The following is a 17,355-nucleotide window of genomic DNA, read 5'->3' as shown; positions in this document are numbered from 1 at the left end:
TTTTTATAAGCGAGTACATTCCCCTCATATCACTGAGCATACTGTTCTATAACTTATGCTTTATCCACTGTGACTATGCATAGGATAGGGCAATGGTGAATGAGATAAAAGCTTTCCAGACACAAATTCAGAAATAAAGATCATGGAAGAGAAAAATCATAGGAAATAAGGATACTTCAAAAAGTTTATAGAAATGTATTGTTAAAAGATAATTTTATTTTTGTGCAACCATCAATTCCATGCTTTTTCCCCATAACACTTGTTTTCCATGAACTTTGGGACTACACATTATACAAATGGATTTCAAAACTGTACTTGAATAAACATTTTTAAAGATTTACTTATTTATTTGAAAGTCAGAGTTACATAGAGACAGAAGGAGAGGCAGAGAGAGAGGTCTTCCACCTCCTGATTCACTCCGCAAATGGCCACAGCAACTGGAGCTGTGCCGATCTGAAGCCAGGAGCCAAGAACTTCCTCTAGGTCTTCGAACGTGGGTGCAGGGGCCCAAAGATGTGGACCATCTTCTACTGCTTTCCCAGGCCATAGCAGAGAGCTGGATCAGAAGTAGAGCAGCCAGGACTCGAACTGGCACCCATACAGGATGCCTGCTCTGCATGCGGCAGCTTTACCCACTATGCCACAGCGGCGGCCCCATATAAACTTATTTTTAACTCCATTTTCTATGAACACTTTGAGGAGCTCACATACATTATATTGCTCACCAGCCTTGAGAGAGATGCACAAAAGAAAAAAAATCATGGAAAAATGTTTTTCTTTACATTTTATATACATATTTCATTAAATACCATATGTGGAAGGTTTTGACTGCTAAACTTCCTCTCAAATTCATAGCATCAAGGATACAGGACTGCTATCAATTAGTATCTCCAAACATAAAGAAAGACTCCTGTTGTTTCCTGCCCAGGGTTGTAAACGAATTCCTTCAAGAAATTATTGCCAGTCCATGCAAATTGAAAACCAGCCTTGCTGCCCATAGGAACTTGCTAGTGGACATCTTGCAGGAATCTGCAAATGAGCTAATAGTACCATCCAAAAAGGATAGGGGCCAGAAATAGGACAAATACAGAACTGTGTTGCATGTTGTCTTAAAATATAAATAAAAACAAAAACTGAATTTTAAATCTAGTCTGTTCTACTATTATGCAACACTTACATTTCTTAAAATTACTGTACTATACAAAACTCTCAGAATTAAAAAAACAAGCTTGAGAGTCAGTATTGAAGCACAGTAGATTAAGTCTTGACACTGGCACCCTATTTAGGCACTGGATCAAATCCTAGCTGCTCCACTTCTGATCCAGCTCCCTGCTCATGTGCCCTTGGAAAGCAACAGCAGAGGACCCAAGTGCTTAGGTCCCTGTAACCCATGTAGGAGACCTGGATGTGGCTTCTGATTGCTGGCTTGGGCCTGAGCCAGCCTTGGCCAGTGTGGCCATTTGGGAAGTGAAATAGTAGATGGAAGTTCTCTCTCTTTCCCTCTCTAACTCTGCCTTTCTAATAAATAAATAAATCTTTTTTCAAAAGAGATTATGACAAGCAACTAAAACCAAAATTAACAAATGGGATTACATCAAATTAAGAAGCTTCTGTATGGCAAAAGAAACACTCAGGAAAATTAAGAGGCAACCAGCAGAATGGGAGAAATAATTTGCAAACTTTGCAACTGATATAGGATTAATAACCAGAATATATAAAGAGATCAAGAAACTTAACAATAACAAAACAAACAACCCAGTGAAGAAATGTGCAAAGGACTTAAACATTTTTTAAAAGAGGAAATCCAAATGGCCACTAGACACATGAAAAAATGCTCAGGATCATTAGCTGTCAGGGAAATGTAAATCAAAACCACAATGAGGTTTCAACTCACCCCCATTAGAACGGCTTTCATACAGAAACCAACAAACAACAAATGCTGGTGAGGATGTAAGGGAAAAGGTGCCCTAATCCAGTGTTGATGGAAATGCAAACTGATAAAGCCACTATGGAAGACAGTACGGTCATACCTCAGAAATATGAAAATAGACTTACCATATGACCCAGCCATTTCACTCCTGGGAATTTACCCAAGGGAAATGAAATCAGCAAATAAAAGTTATCTGCACCCACATGCTTATTGCAGCTCAGTTCACAATAGCCAAGAATGGAATCAACCAAAATGCCCATCAACTGAGGAAGAGATAAATAATTATGGGGTATATACTCTATGGAATATTACACAGCAGTTAAAAATGAAATCCAGTTATGTACAACAAAATAAATGAATCTGGAAAACATCATACTTAGTTAAATAAGCAAACCCCAAAGGGACAAATACCATATGTTCTCCCTGACCTGTGATAACTAATAGAGCACCTAAAAGGCCATCTGTAGAAGTGAAATTGACACTTTGAGAAGCAATGACTTTGAATGCCCTTGTTTTGACTGTTGAGAAACAGTTTTCTTTTTAAATACTATTTAATGAACTCTTAACATAAAATTCAACATATGTGTATAAAGTCAATTGAAAATATATCTCAATAAAATATAAGAGTGGGAAAGACAGGGAATAGGAAGAGGTATAGAAGTATGGGTGGGAGGACAGTCATGATGGGAAGAATCACCATGTTCTTAAAGTTGTAATTATGAAATGTATGAAGTTTGTAACTGTAAATCTGTGTAGTTCTGCATACATTCTTATGGACTTACTTCTAAGGGTATAGTTTAAAAACTTGCCATGGGATCCCAAATCCCCTTAAACTGGGTAGTAAAATACCATCTTAAGTGTTAAAATAATCATATAGATAGGATTAAGTTTCTGGTAATAATAATAAATAGAATTAAAAAGCAATGAATGCTCCAACATGGGAAGCAGTCCACACAGCAGACTCATAGAATGACACTCACTTTAAATAGCACTCTGACCTCAGAATCAGCCCTTAAGGCATTCTAGTCTAGCTGAAAAGCCAATAAGGGCATTTCAGGCATGGAAAGCCAAGACACTGTGGCAAAAAATGTTCTACATAAAAGATCCCTGTGAGATAAGTGGAAAGAAGTGGCCATCAAAAAAGGAGGTACTTTTCTCTGAAGGGAGGAGAGAACTTCCACTTTGCTGATGGCCTTATCTAAATGCTAATGGAATATGTGGATTCAAAAGGCTTCCATAGCCTAGGCAGCTCATGTCAAGAGCCTCAGGTGATCACTGATGTCATACACAAGAGTGTTAATTATTAAATTAACAAGAGTCATTGTGCATTAACTTCCCATGCAGGACGTCTGTCCTCAAAGAGTTGTATTATAACTATATCTAACTGCTCCCAAATGATGTATCATTGTTGGGTGCTTCTTTAAAATTAATTAAGTTTCTAAAAACAAAAAAAGAAGAAGTAGTGAAATTAACTTCAGGATGCAAAGACTTTGAACAACCCTAGTCTTGACTATTGAGGAACTTTTTTTTGTTTTTATTTTTGTTTTTTTGTGCAAATATTTGAACTCTTTAATTAGTATAGAGTTGCGCTTCTGTGTATGAAGTTAATGGAGGGGCTGGAGCTGTGGCACAGCAGATTAAAGCCCCAGCCTGCAGTGCCAGCACCCCATATGGGCACCAGTTCGAGTCTTGGCTGCTCTACGTCCAATCCAGCTCACTGCTATGGCCTGGGAAAGAAGTAGAAGGCGGCTCAAGTCCTTGGGTCCCTGCACCCACATGGGAGACCCGGAAGAAACTCCTGGCTCCTGGCTTCAGATGAGCTCAGCTCTGGCCGTTGTGGTCATTTGGGGAGTGAACCAGTGGATGAAGACCTCTCTCTCTGGCTCTGCCTCTCTCTGTAACTCTTTCAAATAAATAAAATAAAGCTTTACAACAACAATAAAGTTCATGGATCTTAGTGGAGAATGGGACTGAGAATAGGAGAGGGAGGAGGAGGAGGGGTGGGAGTGTGGGTAGGTGGGAAAAATCACTATATTCTTAAAGTTGTATTTATGAGATGCATATTTGTAAAAGGTTTCTTTGGGGGAAAATAAATAAAGTTCATTGAAAAAAAAAGAGAAAGAGATTAGCAACAAAATACTCAAAACCTTCATCAGTGACTTAGAAAATCAGTAACCTGAGGCAGGCATTTTGGCACAGCAGAAATTCACTGATTGGGATGCCTGCCTCCCATACTGGGTAACCTGGTTCAAGTCACAGCTCTTCCACTTTCGATCCAGCTTCCTGCTAATGCTCATCCTGGAGGGGCAGCAGATGATGGCTCAACTACCTGGGTACCTGTCACCCATGTGGGAGACATGGATAGAATTCTGGGATCCTGACTTCAGCCTGGAACACCCCTGGCTATTGCATGCATTTGGGGCATGAACCAGTAGATAGAAAATTTCTCTCATTCTCATTCTCTTTCAATTAAAATGAAATAAATAAAAAATTTTAAAGGAATCTAATAAAAATCATGGCCCAGTTTTACACACATGAAATGGTTACAACATAAAATACATAAATACTTTAAGTACTATAACACATAAATACCACAATGCATATAAACACAGCACCTCACCTCGAAAAAGGTTTGAAGTTTGCAAGAGGGTTGTCACTTTTGAGTTATTATGGAATGGTGGAATGAGGTGATGTGCCATGGGTCTGAAAGTTCTAACACCAGTTGTGGGTAGGCCTGGCTCATAATGTGCAGTTTACTTCCTACAAACAAAACCGAGCAGAGGGAAAGGCAAAAATCTGTGTCCTGCTCAAACTGTTCCCCAAATATATAAACTGTGTTTTCAAATTAATCATAATTGGCACAATTTTACATTGTGCACTACAGAACTTACTATAAGTTAGGATTTATATTTTATTAAGACTTGAGAGAATGCATCACTGAATTAACCTTTTGAACAAAATAGCAAAATAACAGGCTATTAAAGCTCTGACTAAAATTTACTTATACTAAATTTATATAGGATTAGAACAACGGAGACAGATTGGAGATTTTCGGTAATATTATTTTATCATTCTTAAGAAGGTATTACTGATCAAACATTTTATCAATGCAGGCAAAGAAAACAAAAAGGGGTATTAACTTCTCTTTGGTTCCAAAATATACATTTCTCTTCTTTTATATCTAAATTTGATGTCAGCAACATTTTTCTGCAGATTTTCATTGTTTCAGGGTCTCATGCCACAGTGGCTTTCCTGTCACACGAATCCTGGCACTCACCAACATATGACACCAATCATTAAGAGAATGGAGCTGACTTCTAGTTCCACTTGCACATTCATTTCATTAGTGACCATGGATTCTAAAGCTGAGGAGATCATTTACCACTTCAAGGCCAAGCTTTCTTTCACAGACAGTGGAACTAGTTCCTTATGATAGGTACTGTGGACTTCAAACTGCAATCCCTGTGAAAAGAACATAACACCTAAAAATTTACCTTCATATGATATTTTACAAGTTTGTGAAGTGCTTTCATGAGCATTACCTCATTTAATTTAATGTAATTACAACTGCCTGTATCAGCACACATTGTGAATCATTTTCCTATTCGTTCAATCCTTTTCCCCCATCCATGTTACTTGAAATCTTTCCAGCCTACTTTTGGAAAATGAGGCATAACCAAGCATTTCCAGAGAAGTGTTACATTGAGTGTTTGAAGAGATCGGTTACAGCTGACATATGTAAAGCACCTGGGGAAAACTTCTGCAACAGAATTGAAATTGATGATGCATCAGTGGCACCATTCACTAGTGAGTTCTCAGTTACTTAGCACACTAAGTCTTTTGTGCTTGTTTGCTCAGTGTGGAGCGTTGTTTTTTTTTTTTTTTTTTTCATTCTGGAGAATGAAATTCGTTTCAAGAACAGGCTATCACAGGGGAAATCTATTCAAGTCTTGTTAAGGGGACTAGAACTTCACTCCTTTCCTTTGCGTAAGGGATTTGTTCTAAATACACCAGCTACTTGGGCATCAAGGTGGAGTTACTGATTGCTGAATTTCAGAAAAGAGCTGTGTCTAAGTATCCAGCTCCCTATGTCCTCCCCAGTCTTGGGATCCAGGTACTACACAGACCTTCAGTTCTCTTATCCAAATTACTGTGTTTAAGAGGCCAGAGGCATCCTCTGCCTCTGCCTACAATTTGGAAGTTCAGTTCATGGGAATGTTAGAATATGGTGCCTTGAAGCCAGCGACACTGAGGGGTAAATATGGAGTGCAATCTGGGTAGCAAAAATAACATTGACTCTTGAGGGAATGGGTGAAGTCAGGCCACATCTGTTGTTGACTTTGGTGATTCGCACCATGTAACTGGTTTTCACAGTTGTGCAGTGTGCTCGTAACCCATGTGGCCTAAGCAGCTTTAGACCTTGGCCTTTAAAGGATAGGTCACAAGGGGATTTTGAATTGGATGACGAGCCATGGCTTGTGGTGGCTTGTCCACAGGTGTGCGGTTATTTTAATACAGTGAGAGGCTGTTTTTCCACAGGCCAGGCTTCACAGGCCTTAAATAAAGCCACATAGGCCACAGAGACCTTCAGAAACTGGCTGCTATAGCATGACGTTGCACTACCTACCCATTGTATACAGACAATAAGTGAAACAGTTTTTGTTGCTTTTAGTCTGTTTCCAAAGTATGTCTGTAGGCCTTGTCTCTAAAGTGAACAGGTATCCAAGTTCTATTAGCACTTTAAAGCACATGTGTGTGAGGTCCTGGCTTTACATTTTTTATGCCAGATACACTGTCTCGGAAAACACAGGGAGAAGAGCCCGAATAGCAGGTAAAGCCATTGTCTTCGATGCCAGCATCCCATACGTGTGTTGGTTGAATCCCAGCTGCTCCACTTCTGATTCAGCTCCGTGCTAAGGGCCTGGAAAAGCAGTGAAGGACAGCCCAAGTGCTTAAGCCCCTGCCACCCATGTTGGAGACCTCGATGAAGCTCCTGGCTCCTGGCTTCTGCCTGGCCCACCTCAGGTCATTGGCGGCCATTTGGGGAGTGAACCAGCAGGTGGAAGACCTCTCTGTCTCTTGCTCTCTCTCCCTGTAACTTTGTCTTTCAAACAAATAAAATAAATCTTTTAAAAAACACACAGAGAGATGCCCACTCTCAATAAACTCCCCTAGATATCTTAGTAGGGATAAGCAATTTCACAGCAAGAGCGATGGGTCTGCCCCCGTGGCCCAGGAAAGACCAGAGAACATGTCGATGGACAGAATTCCCTTAAATTACCATCAGGATACCTGAAACCCACATGCCAGAGGCATGCCAAATAACAATGTAGAAATCCTTGCAAATTCCTAAGTTTGCCCAGCATCTCTCAATTGTCCATTTGTAGGCAAAGAAATTGTGTGCGTGGACAGATTTTCCCTCAAGATCTGGTAATTCCGTGAGGCCAAAAGTAACTTTTTTTTTTTTTGACAGGCAGAGTGGACAGTGAGAGAGACAGAGAGAAAGGTCTTCCTTTGCCATTGGTTCAACCTCCAATGGCCGCTGCGGCCAGCGCACTGCGGCCGGTGCACCGCGCTGAACCGAAGCCAGGAGCCAGGTGCTTCTCCTGGTCTCCCATGGGGTGCAGGGCCCAAGCACTTGGGCCATCCTCCACTGCACAACCTGGCCACAGCAGAGAGCTGGCCTGGAAGAGGGGCAACCGGGACAGAATCCAGCACCCTGACCAGGACTAGAACCCGGTGTGCCGGTGCCGCAAGGCAGAGGATTAGCCTAGTGAGCCGCGGCGCTGGCCAAAAGTAACTTCTTTAGAGGTGATTCCTCCCAACTAAATTCAAGTCCTCCACTCATAGATTCTGAAAAAATGGCATACATGGAGCAGCCTCCTGATCAGACTATAATCAGGACCATCCACCCTGCCCTCAAGTCTCCCTGACTCTCTTCTAGAAACTTTGACATCACTAAATACTGAGTTTGTGGAATGTAATGTTCACTGGACAACTGCTCTGTGTGGTCTTAGGGATTCCATGTTTTTCTAAGTTTGGTGGGAGTGGGTTCAATGCTATAATAATCTTGTAGAAAATGAATCATGTTAGACAGTTGTCATTGAGTTAATGCAATTTCTGAAGCTGGGAAGGAACACTTATTTCACAAGAAATGTCTTCACCTGCAACTGCTATAGGAAGCTCATGCAATCCAACCACGGAGAGCTCTCTGCTGACATTGATCAGAATAAGAAATTGAAGTGCATGATTTTTTTTTCCATTAATTTCTTTCAACTCACAAAAGTGAAATAATTTGAGTCTGGGTTGTCAGAGTTTAGTTCAAGCTTGCACTTTAATTTTTGTTGAAGAATTTAATAATGGGCAGAGATTTATATTTAAATTTAAGGAATTTAGTTTTTGACATGTTATTGGAATAGTGTCTTGTGATCACTTAATAGCATTGAAAAATCTCTAATAAGCTTAGACAATGTAGCTGGATATAATTTGGGCTGAGAATAGAAAGGAGAATTTTCAGCTTTAGTATAGTCTCTTTTGGACATTTCTAGGACAGATGCCTCGCTCATCAGTGGTCCCAGGAAGAGTCACCAAAAGTTGGACATCAGTGTAGGACAATAGCCTCATGATTGACTGCAGGTGTCTCCTCTAACACAACAGTAACCTGCTTTCCACAGACTGAGTTAGGCTCCATAATGTAGGAAAATGAACTCATGGAGAAGATTCGGGAGACTAAGAGAAGGGACAGTTCTTTACCTCCACTCAGTTTTCTGTAAGGTGATTTTTCCAACACTTCTCACCCTATATTTGTGGAGTCAATTACCTTAATGGATGAATTTGGAAGAGGATATAGGTAGACATAGCTCAACCCCTTCCCCCCAACCCTGCCACTCTCGGGGGAGCCTGCTGCCCAGAGAGGGTATACATGCACCACCATGGCTTTTAGTTAAGCATTAGAGACTCCCACCCAGGAGCTCCTATGTTGATTCTGGTAAAGCCTGCAGCTTATTATTAGGATACTCATTATTGTCACATTCCAAATTCATTCTCCAATTTGAGTTTCACCAATCATAAAGGTGATATTTGGGTTTCCTTGTTTTCCATCTCTTCCTATTTAGAGAAATTTGGAGTGTGTGTGTGTGTGTGTGTTTGTGTATCTTATCAATTTAGGGAAATCCAGGCCTTTAATTACTGGACTTGATTAAGAACTTACAAGGCAAGAGAAGACAGCTTCCTAACATTATTCCTTCTAATAAGGTAATAAAGGAGAGCATAGATCCAGGGCTTAAGAGCTTGAGGTATGGCAAAGGTAGCTACTGAAAAACACTGCACCTCTTAAGTTTCCAAATGAGAAAACATGAGGAAAAAATAACAATTCCAAGTCCAGTATTTTCAGTTTCATGTCCACTCAAGTTCTAACTCTGTAAAGGGAACCCCATAGAATTATTTGAGCATCTAAACTTAAGAAGCCAAGAATACAATGTGCCATAAAGACAGAATTTTGTCATATAAAAGTCAGGAAGAAACTGAAGATAAAAAGGCAGCAGTAGGGTACTGGCGGTGATGATCTGTTTACCACAACGGAAGGTGAACCATCTTTTTCAACCTTATCCTCATCCCACCCTTAGCACCTGTTGTCAGCAGGAAATGTCTAATTGCAGTCAATTAGCAGATAGCAATGTATAGAATGAGAAGTCAGAATGCTGAAGAAAATCATGGAATGGGAAAAAAAATGGGGTATTCTCCCAGCAGTATTCAACTAATCTTATAAAGCTCATTTTGATGACCATATTAACACACACATAGCAACAGTTTTATTGACTTCTAATTTAGGGCACCTGTTTGTATATCAACCCAAACAATTATCTGATACAAACAAAATATAGTATGATTTCCTACAAAATAGAAACAAACAAAAAAAACTAAAGCCTGGTTATATCTATGCTGTATCTGAGGTAAAGTCAGAGGCCACAATGAGGAGAGGCAGAAGAGAACCAGGGTATTAACTCTCAACTTCCTTCTAATTAAATATTATTTTCTGTAATTCATGCTTTCATGAAGCTGGCAAATTCAAACACAGGCATTTTCTCAGTAAAGTCTTAGCTCAGACTTGACAATTTCCCTTCTGATCAACTGCATGGACTCTTTAGCCAGCTACTCTGCTTCAAGAAAATATAGATTAGACTTTCCTTATACCCCTAAAATGGAGATAACCCATTCCACTTTATTTCTATCCTCAAGTAGACTTAATAAAAAAGAAAGCTATGATCTACATTAATGGGAAACATGGATAGAAAAATAGTATTTCATGTTATACTGCCATGCAAATGTTGCCAGTCTCAAAGTCTCTGTACAAGATTTGAAGTGTGGAATTAAAGAACAAACACCCCAACAGCAAAAAATCATCAGACCATCCTGACACCTCCCCCTCTCCCATCACCAATAATTACTTAATTTACCAAAGCTATTCCAAAAGTGCAACATACAAACAAGCCAAATAAGTTGGATTAACACTTAAAGTAGGGTAAAGTGGAGAATGAAAAGGTACTAACCTGGGCCTTCTGAAAGGTCATGGAAATCGCTATTATTTAAAAACTGTACATCAACTTCAGGGTTATTTGGCACTAAAACAAACCTATTATTTAGTTTTTAAATTTTTTTTAAATTTCATTTTTTGAAGTTTTTGAAGTACCTTCATGTATGAGTGTGCAGAATTTATACATGTACACACATACCTAAACACATACCACTGCGCCAGCCCCATGACCATACTCATCAAACATAGCCTGGACTGTTCATCAGTTACCCCGCCAAAGGGAACACAAAAGACTTGAAAACTAGGCTCAGCCAGATAATTTTGGCTCAAACTTTTTAACTGTTCCTTTCAGTAAGGCAAGACAAATCAGAAAACTTATTCCCCACCTCTCACATTTGGAAAGCAATATGTAGAATGGAGTAAAAAAACACTGTCAGGAAGAGAACGCCTGTCAGAGTTCAAAACTGAGAACCCCTTTGGGATGTGTGTCATGGTGCAGTAGGTTAAGTTACTGTTTGGGATCCCCACATCCCACATCATAGTGCTGATTCAAATCTTAGCTCCTCTGCTTCCAAACCACCTTCCCACTAATGGGAAGCAACTGATGATGGCTCAAGTACTTGGGTCTCTGCTATTCATACTGAAGACCCAGACTGAGTTCTGGGTTTTTGGTTTTGGCCTGGCGCTGGCTGTTGAGGGCATTTGAGGGAGTAAACCAACGGATGGAAGAGCTCTCTCGCTCTCTCCCTCTCTCTCTCTCTCTGTTTATTTTTATGCAAAAGGCAGAAACACTTGAGAACTTGAGTTCCTGTCCAGGTTCACCCCTAGTAGAAAACTAGAATCCTTTTAGGTCTCCTACATACTTCTTCCTCTCACCAAACTACCGACAATCTCAACTCACAGGTAGCTGAAAAGACAAGAGTTAAGCTGCAGAAATCTTTGGACCAAACCCATACTGGTATGTTTTGTCCTAAGATAATTGGCTCCAGGAAGAATCACTTGCCATTGAATATGAGCTACAGACTAAAGACTGTTATTCATAATTAATGCTGACACTTAATACAACCTCTCACCAACATAGCAGTCATTTTAAACCCAGAGTCACGAATATGAAGGTCACACATTTAGTTCATCTGCACGTCATATAAATTTGAATATATTTCTGACCTTTGAAACACTAAATAGTATTTTTCAGAGGGCAAAAATACAAAATCTTCATTTTCACCAAGCCTTATAATAAAAACTACCAAAGACAGAATAAAATCATTATACCAAACTTAAAACAACAGACACCTAGTAAAAAACACAACACATATATTAAAACCAGATTACCTCTCATAACAAAGTCATACAATCTCACAATTGTGTTGGGTAAGAAATAATCACAGCTTTTCCCTCACAAAATTCATATCAACCTTTACTGAAAGAAAAAACTAGCATTTTATTTGAATAAACTTTTGTGGCTTACCTAAACTACTGCTATTTACTTCTGACATAAACGACAAAGGAATAAATTGTGTCCGGATACTCACAGCAGAGATCCCAAAGCTAGCCCCTAACCTCAGTCGTCGCGACTGCAGACTGAATGCTACTGTAGGGAGGTGCTTTTATTTTCCTAACGAAGTAGCACCCTCTAGCGGCCCTTCAAAAATTATTAAGAAATACACACTAAGCATGTGACATAATTTGTTTACTATCAAATTACACAATGTCAAAAACACTCAGGTGAGAACAAAAGTTTGCTCTGAGCGTCCTAGAAAGCAGATTACAACCTCATTCTACATTCTTCTAGGGATTGATGGATTCTCAAGGAATAGATATTTAAATATTCCTATTTTGCATGAATAGTGTAGCTCTTAAAAAAATATTGTGCTCCTTGGTAGCAGCTTATTAGTTTTCTATTGTTATCGTGCTACTGGCATCATCACTATTATTCATAATAATAGAAAAGTTACCACATACTAAGGATTTATTATATGCCAGAAAATGTATTCACGGTTTTATATGCTTTACTTCATTTAAAACTCATGAGGATAGGAATGTATGATTGTAAGTAAGGCTTTACCCTCATCCTGGCCCATATATGTGAGGTCTGTTGCTCAAGGTCAGCTACTCAAGAAAAGATCGAGAAAACCTGAGATTCAAAACTTTCCAGGCTTGCAATGATTCTCACAATCTTCATTTCAACAAGCAGAAATGATCAGTATCTTTCACATGTATCCAATGTAAGTAAAGTGCAAATCCAAAGGAATCATTCAATAACAATGAAAATAAAAATGAAATTTTAGCTTAAATTTAATTAACACTTCACTTTTAAGTTTCCTTAGTAAATTAGTAAATAAACACTTAGTAAAAAGAGGCAAATATCAGTTAAAGGATGGCAAAACTAGTCTCTAGAAAGCCAGTTCAGCTCCTCATATTTCACCATTTGACTTGCAAAATGTTCCAACATTTAGCTCAATCATGATATTTTATTAAAATAGATACAGGCATATTTATTCAGTTAGACAATGAGCAGACATTTATTAAATGCCTCTAGCATTACCTCTAATTCTGATTGTCAATGAACCAAGACCTTTGCTCTCACCTAGCTGCCGTATGAATATCAAGAATTATCAGGGCTGGCGCCGCAGCTCAATAGGCTAATCCTCTGCCTTGTGGCACCGGCACACCAGGTTCTAGTCCTGGTCGGGGCGCCGGATTCTGTCCCGGTTGCCCCTCTTCCAGGCCAGCTCTCTGCTGTGGCCAGGCAGTGCAGTGGAGGATGGCACAAGTACTTGGGCCCTGCACCCGCATGGGAGACCAGGAGATGCACCTGGCTCCTGGCTTCAGATCAGCGCGATGCGCTGGCCGCAACGGCCATTGGAGGGTGAACCAATGGCAAAAGGAAGACCTTTCTCTCTGTCTCTCTCTCTCACTGTCCACTCTGCCTGTCAAAAAAATAAATAAATAATAATAAAAAAAAGAAATATCAGGCAAGGAAGACCCCTGAGCTAAAAAAAAAAAAATCTCATGGCTTCAAAGTCTGTATATATACCATTTTAAAAGGTTCATTTATTTATTTATTTGAAAAGCAGGATGACAGAAAGAGGAGAAACCAAGAGAGAGAGAGAGAGAACTTTCATCTTCTGTTTCATTCCCCAGATGGCTGCAATAGCTGGAGATGGACCAAGTTGAAGCCAAGAGTCATAAACTCCATCCATTTCCTCGCTACGTGAGTAGCAGAAACACAAGTACCCAGGCCATCATACATTGCTTCCCAGGCACCTTAGTAGGAAGCTGGGTCAAAAGTGTGGAGTAGCCTAAGACTGGAACCTATACTTTGATATAGGATGCAGGCATCCCAAGCAGTGGCTTAACCTGCTGCATCACAACACCTGTCCCTAGATATTCTATCTTAAATGGCATGTACCTGATAAGACTTAAAGGAATCTAGAGAATAAAATAGGAAAGACTCATTTATTAAGCATCTGTTAGATTGTAGTTAGTAGTTCAGACCCTTTACATACATTACAGCAACAGATACTGTTAACTGCTCACCAAATCCACTTCCTGTTTTTCTTAAGCACATAATCAGACTGTATTTTCAGCCTCCACTGTTTTTGGGTATGAGCATGTGACTGGATTCCTATCATTATAGACTGAGAGTAGAAGCAACATGTACTACTTCATGGATAGGACCAACAGACAACTGTAGAAGCCACATAATGTAAACAGCAGAGCCACAGAGATTGAAAAAGTCTGATTCCTAAATCATTGTTGGGAGGAATTACAACTAATATAAGGAACATCCACGGTACAGTGGAGGTGAATCAGAAATCAGCTTCCATGAATTTTGAGTCATTATATAGTTTTACATTTGATTGTTGGTTATAACAGCAAGAAATACATCAACGCAGTCATTTCATCTGCTCTTACAGCAGAGTTAATGAATTCATGGGTTTATTCCCTTTTTACAGATGGAAAATGTTGAGGTTCAAATAATTAAATAAATAGGCCAAGTACTCATAACTAGTAAAATTTAAATTGAGTCAAACCCAGACTTAATAAAACTCCATTAAACACCCTCTTTCATCTTTGTTATAACAATCCATCCCACTGTCTCTCAACAGTAATGATACTAGCACATTCCTTTATATTTGTCAGCTCCTTTATGCTATAACAGCAACCCCCTAATTTCTTACAGTAACAAATATTCATTTCTTTTGTTTATGACTGTCTTAGCCTCAGTTCCCATTGAATGCCTTCAGCTTGGAAGACCCAAGGAGCAGCCCTCATTTTTTTTTTTCTCATGGCAGAGGGAGGGCAATGATGGAATGACATGATGGCTCTTAGAACTGCTTTAGAGAAGCAGTCCATGGTACTTCTACTCTCATTCCATTGTCTAACAAGTGATTTGGCCATATCTGATATCTACAGGAACAGAAATCATAATCTTAGAGAAAAACAGGGAAAAAAGTAATTGAGAAAAAGAATACATTAAACCTTGGACACTAAAAGCTAAGAGAAATGTTTTGAGAAACTTATGACAAAGTTAAGAGAAAATAAATGGCAACCAAATTATGAAAAAGAATAAGAAGAACAAAATATTAATGAACACAAATATTCTCCTTGAGTACCATTGGGAGAAAATGAAATAAAGCTGAGAATTAAAAGATGCAACCTAAATTCAACTTGCTCACTTGAATAGAAATTACACTTTGAATAGTTTGGAGATACTGCAGAAATCTGAATATAGCCCTACCATATGACCCAGCCATCCCACTCCTTGGAATTTACCCAAAGGAAATTAAATTGGCAAATGAAAGAGCTATCTGCACCTCAATGTTTATTACAGCTCAATTCACAATAGCTAAGACATGGAATCACCCTAAATGCCCATCAACAGAAGACTGAGTAAAGAAATTATGGCATATATACTCTATGGAATACTACAAAATATTTTAAAAAAATGAAATCCAGTCATTTGCAACAAAATGGAGGAATCTGGAAAACATCATGCTGAATGAAATAAGCCAGTTCCAAAGGGACAAATATCACACATTCTCCCTGATCTGTGACAACTAACTGAGCACCTAAAAGGAAACCTGTAGAAGTGAAACTGACATGAAAAGCAATGACTAGATCAGCCCTTGTCCTGACTGTTGAAGAACAGCTTACTATTTTGTTCTTTTTAGTATTGTCTTTTCTACTTAGTACTATTGGTTAAACTCTTTACTTAATACAGAATTATTCTCAGGTGTTTAAATCCAATTGAAAAGTGATCCCTGTTAAAAATAAGAATTGGAATAAGAGAGGAAGGAGATGTACAGTTCAGCACAAGTTCCCTTGGTCTTACCCCTAAGGATAAAGCTAGAAACTTGCTATTGGACTCCAAATCACATTAAGTTAGCAGGTACCAATGCCATCTTACTAGTTAATCAGTTTAAGATAAGATTAAGTGTCAAAAGGATCTCATCAATAAGACCAAGTGTCTGCTAATAATAATTGATCGAATTAAAAAGGAGAGAATGAGCCAACATTGGAAGCAGGACACACAGCAAATTCATAGAATGACAAATGCCCTAAACAGCACTCTGGCCTCAAAATCAGCCCTTAAGGCATTTGGATCTGGCTAAAAAACCCTTGAGAGCATTTCAGGCATGGAAAGCCAAGACATTGTGGCAAAAAAATGACCAAAATGAAAGATCTCTGTGAGTGAGATCCCAGTGTAAAGAAGGGGCCATCAGGTCCTACGTCATGGCGCAGTAGGTTAATCCTCCACCTGTGGTGCTAGCATCTCATATGGGCACCAGTTCTAATCCTGGCTACTCTTCTTCCAATCCAGCTCACTGATATGGCCTGAAAAAGTAGTACAGGATGGCCCAAGTCCTTGGGCCCCTGCACCCACATGGGAGATCAAGATGAAGCGCCTGGCTCCTGGCTTTGGATCGGTGCAGCTCCAGCTGTTGCAGCCATTTGGGAAGTGAACCAATGGAAGGAAGACCTTTCTCTCTGTCTTTCCCTCTCACTGTCTGTAACTCTACCTCTCAAATAAAATAAATAAAGTCTTAAAAAAGGAAGGGTCCATCAAAGAAGGAGGTATCTTTCTCTGAAGGGAAGAGAGAACTTCCACTTTGATTATGGCCTTCTCTAAATAATGTTGGAGTTTGTGAACTCAAGAGGCTTCCATAGCCTTGGAAGCTCATGACAAGAGCCTTGAGTGATTACTGACATGATAAATAAGAGTGTCAGTTGTTAAATCAACAATAGGAGTCACTGTACACTTACTCCCCATGTAGGACCTCTGTCCTTAAGGAGTTGTGCTCTGAGAATTAGCAGTAAAACTAGTCTTCAAACAGTACTTTATACTTTATGTGTCTGTATGGGTGCAAACTGTTAAAATCTTTACTTAGTATTAAGTTTATCTTCTGTATATAAAGATAATTAAAAATGAATCTTAATGAAGAATGGAATGGGAGAGGGAGTAGGAGGAGGAAGAACAGCTATAATCCAAAAGTTGTACTTATGAAATTTATATTTATTAAATAAAAGCTTTCTATAAAATAATAATAATCAGTAAATATAAAACACATGAGTGACTTAAAACCTCCTTGAGCCTGTGGAGAAAGGCCTATTGTTGTCTTTGAATAAGTCAGTAGCTTTATTTATTGTTGATTCAGAGTCACAGGTAAAGAGGTAGCTGTCAAAAATGGACCACTTCAATTTTCCACAAGAAATATAGCCTCACAGCTTCAATATAAACAGAGATTTAAAAAAGAGAATTAAACTTCCAGACCCAATGGATAACTTAAAAATACTCACACACTTAGATATTTGTAGTAAGCTGTAGGACAACTCATTGTCACAACAAAGAATACAGTATTGAGTGCATAGAACAAGGAAGCCAAAA

The 17,355-nt window shown here is 39.1% G+C and overlaps 1 protein-coding gene across 1 annotated transcript in view; it reads right to left on the bottom strand.

Annotated features, from left to right (window-relative positions):
• ARHGAP24 (Rho GTPase activating protein 24) overlaps positions 1-12,066 on the bottom strand; it is an 867,261-nt gene extending 855,195 nt beyond the window's left edge. Inside the window, exon 1 of the mRNA XM_089303130.1 lies at positions 11,996-12,066. The gene's annotated coding sequence lies outside the window, so the exon portion shown is untranslated. The remainder of the gene's footprint in view (positions 1-11,995) is intronic.
• Between the last annotated feature and the right edge of the window lie 5,289 nt (positions 12,067-17,355).

This window comes from Oryctolagus cuniculus, chromosome 8, assembly GCF_051225735.1.
Source record: "Oryctolagus cuniculus isolate XC-2025 breed Fujian yellow rabbit chromosome 8, ASM5122573v1, whole genome shotgun sequence".
NCBI lineage: Eukaryota > Metazoa > Chordata > Mammalia > Lagomorpha > Leporidae > Oryctolagus > Oryctolagus cuniculus.
This window is presented reverse-complemented; position numbering and strand designations above follow the sequence as displayed.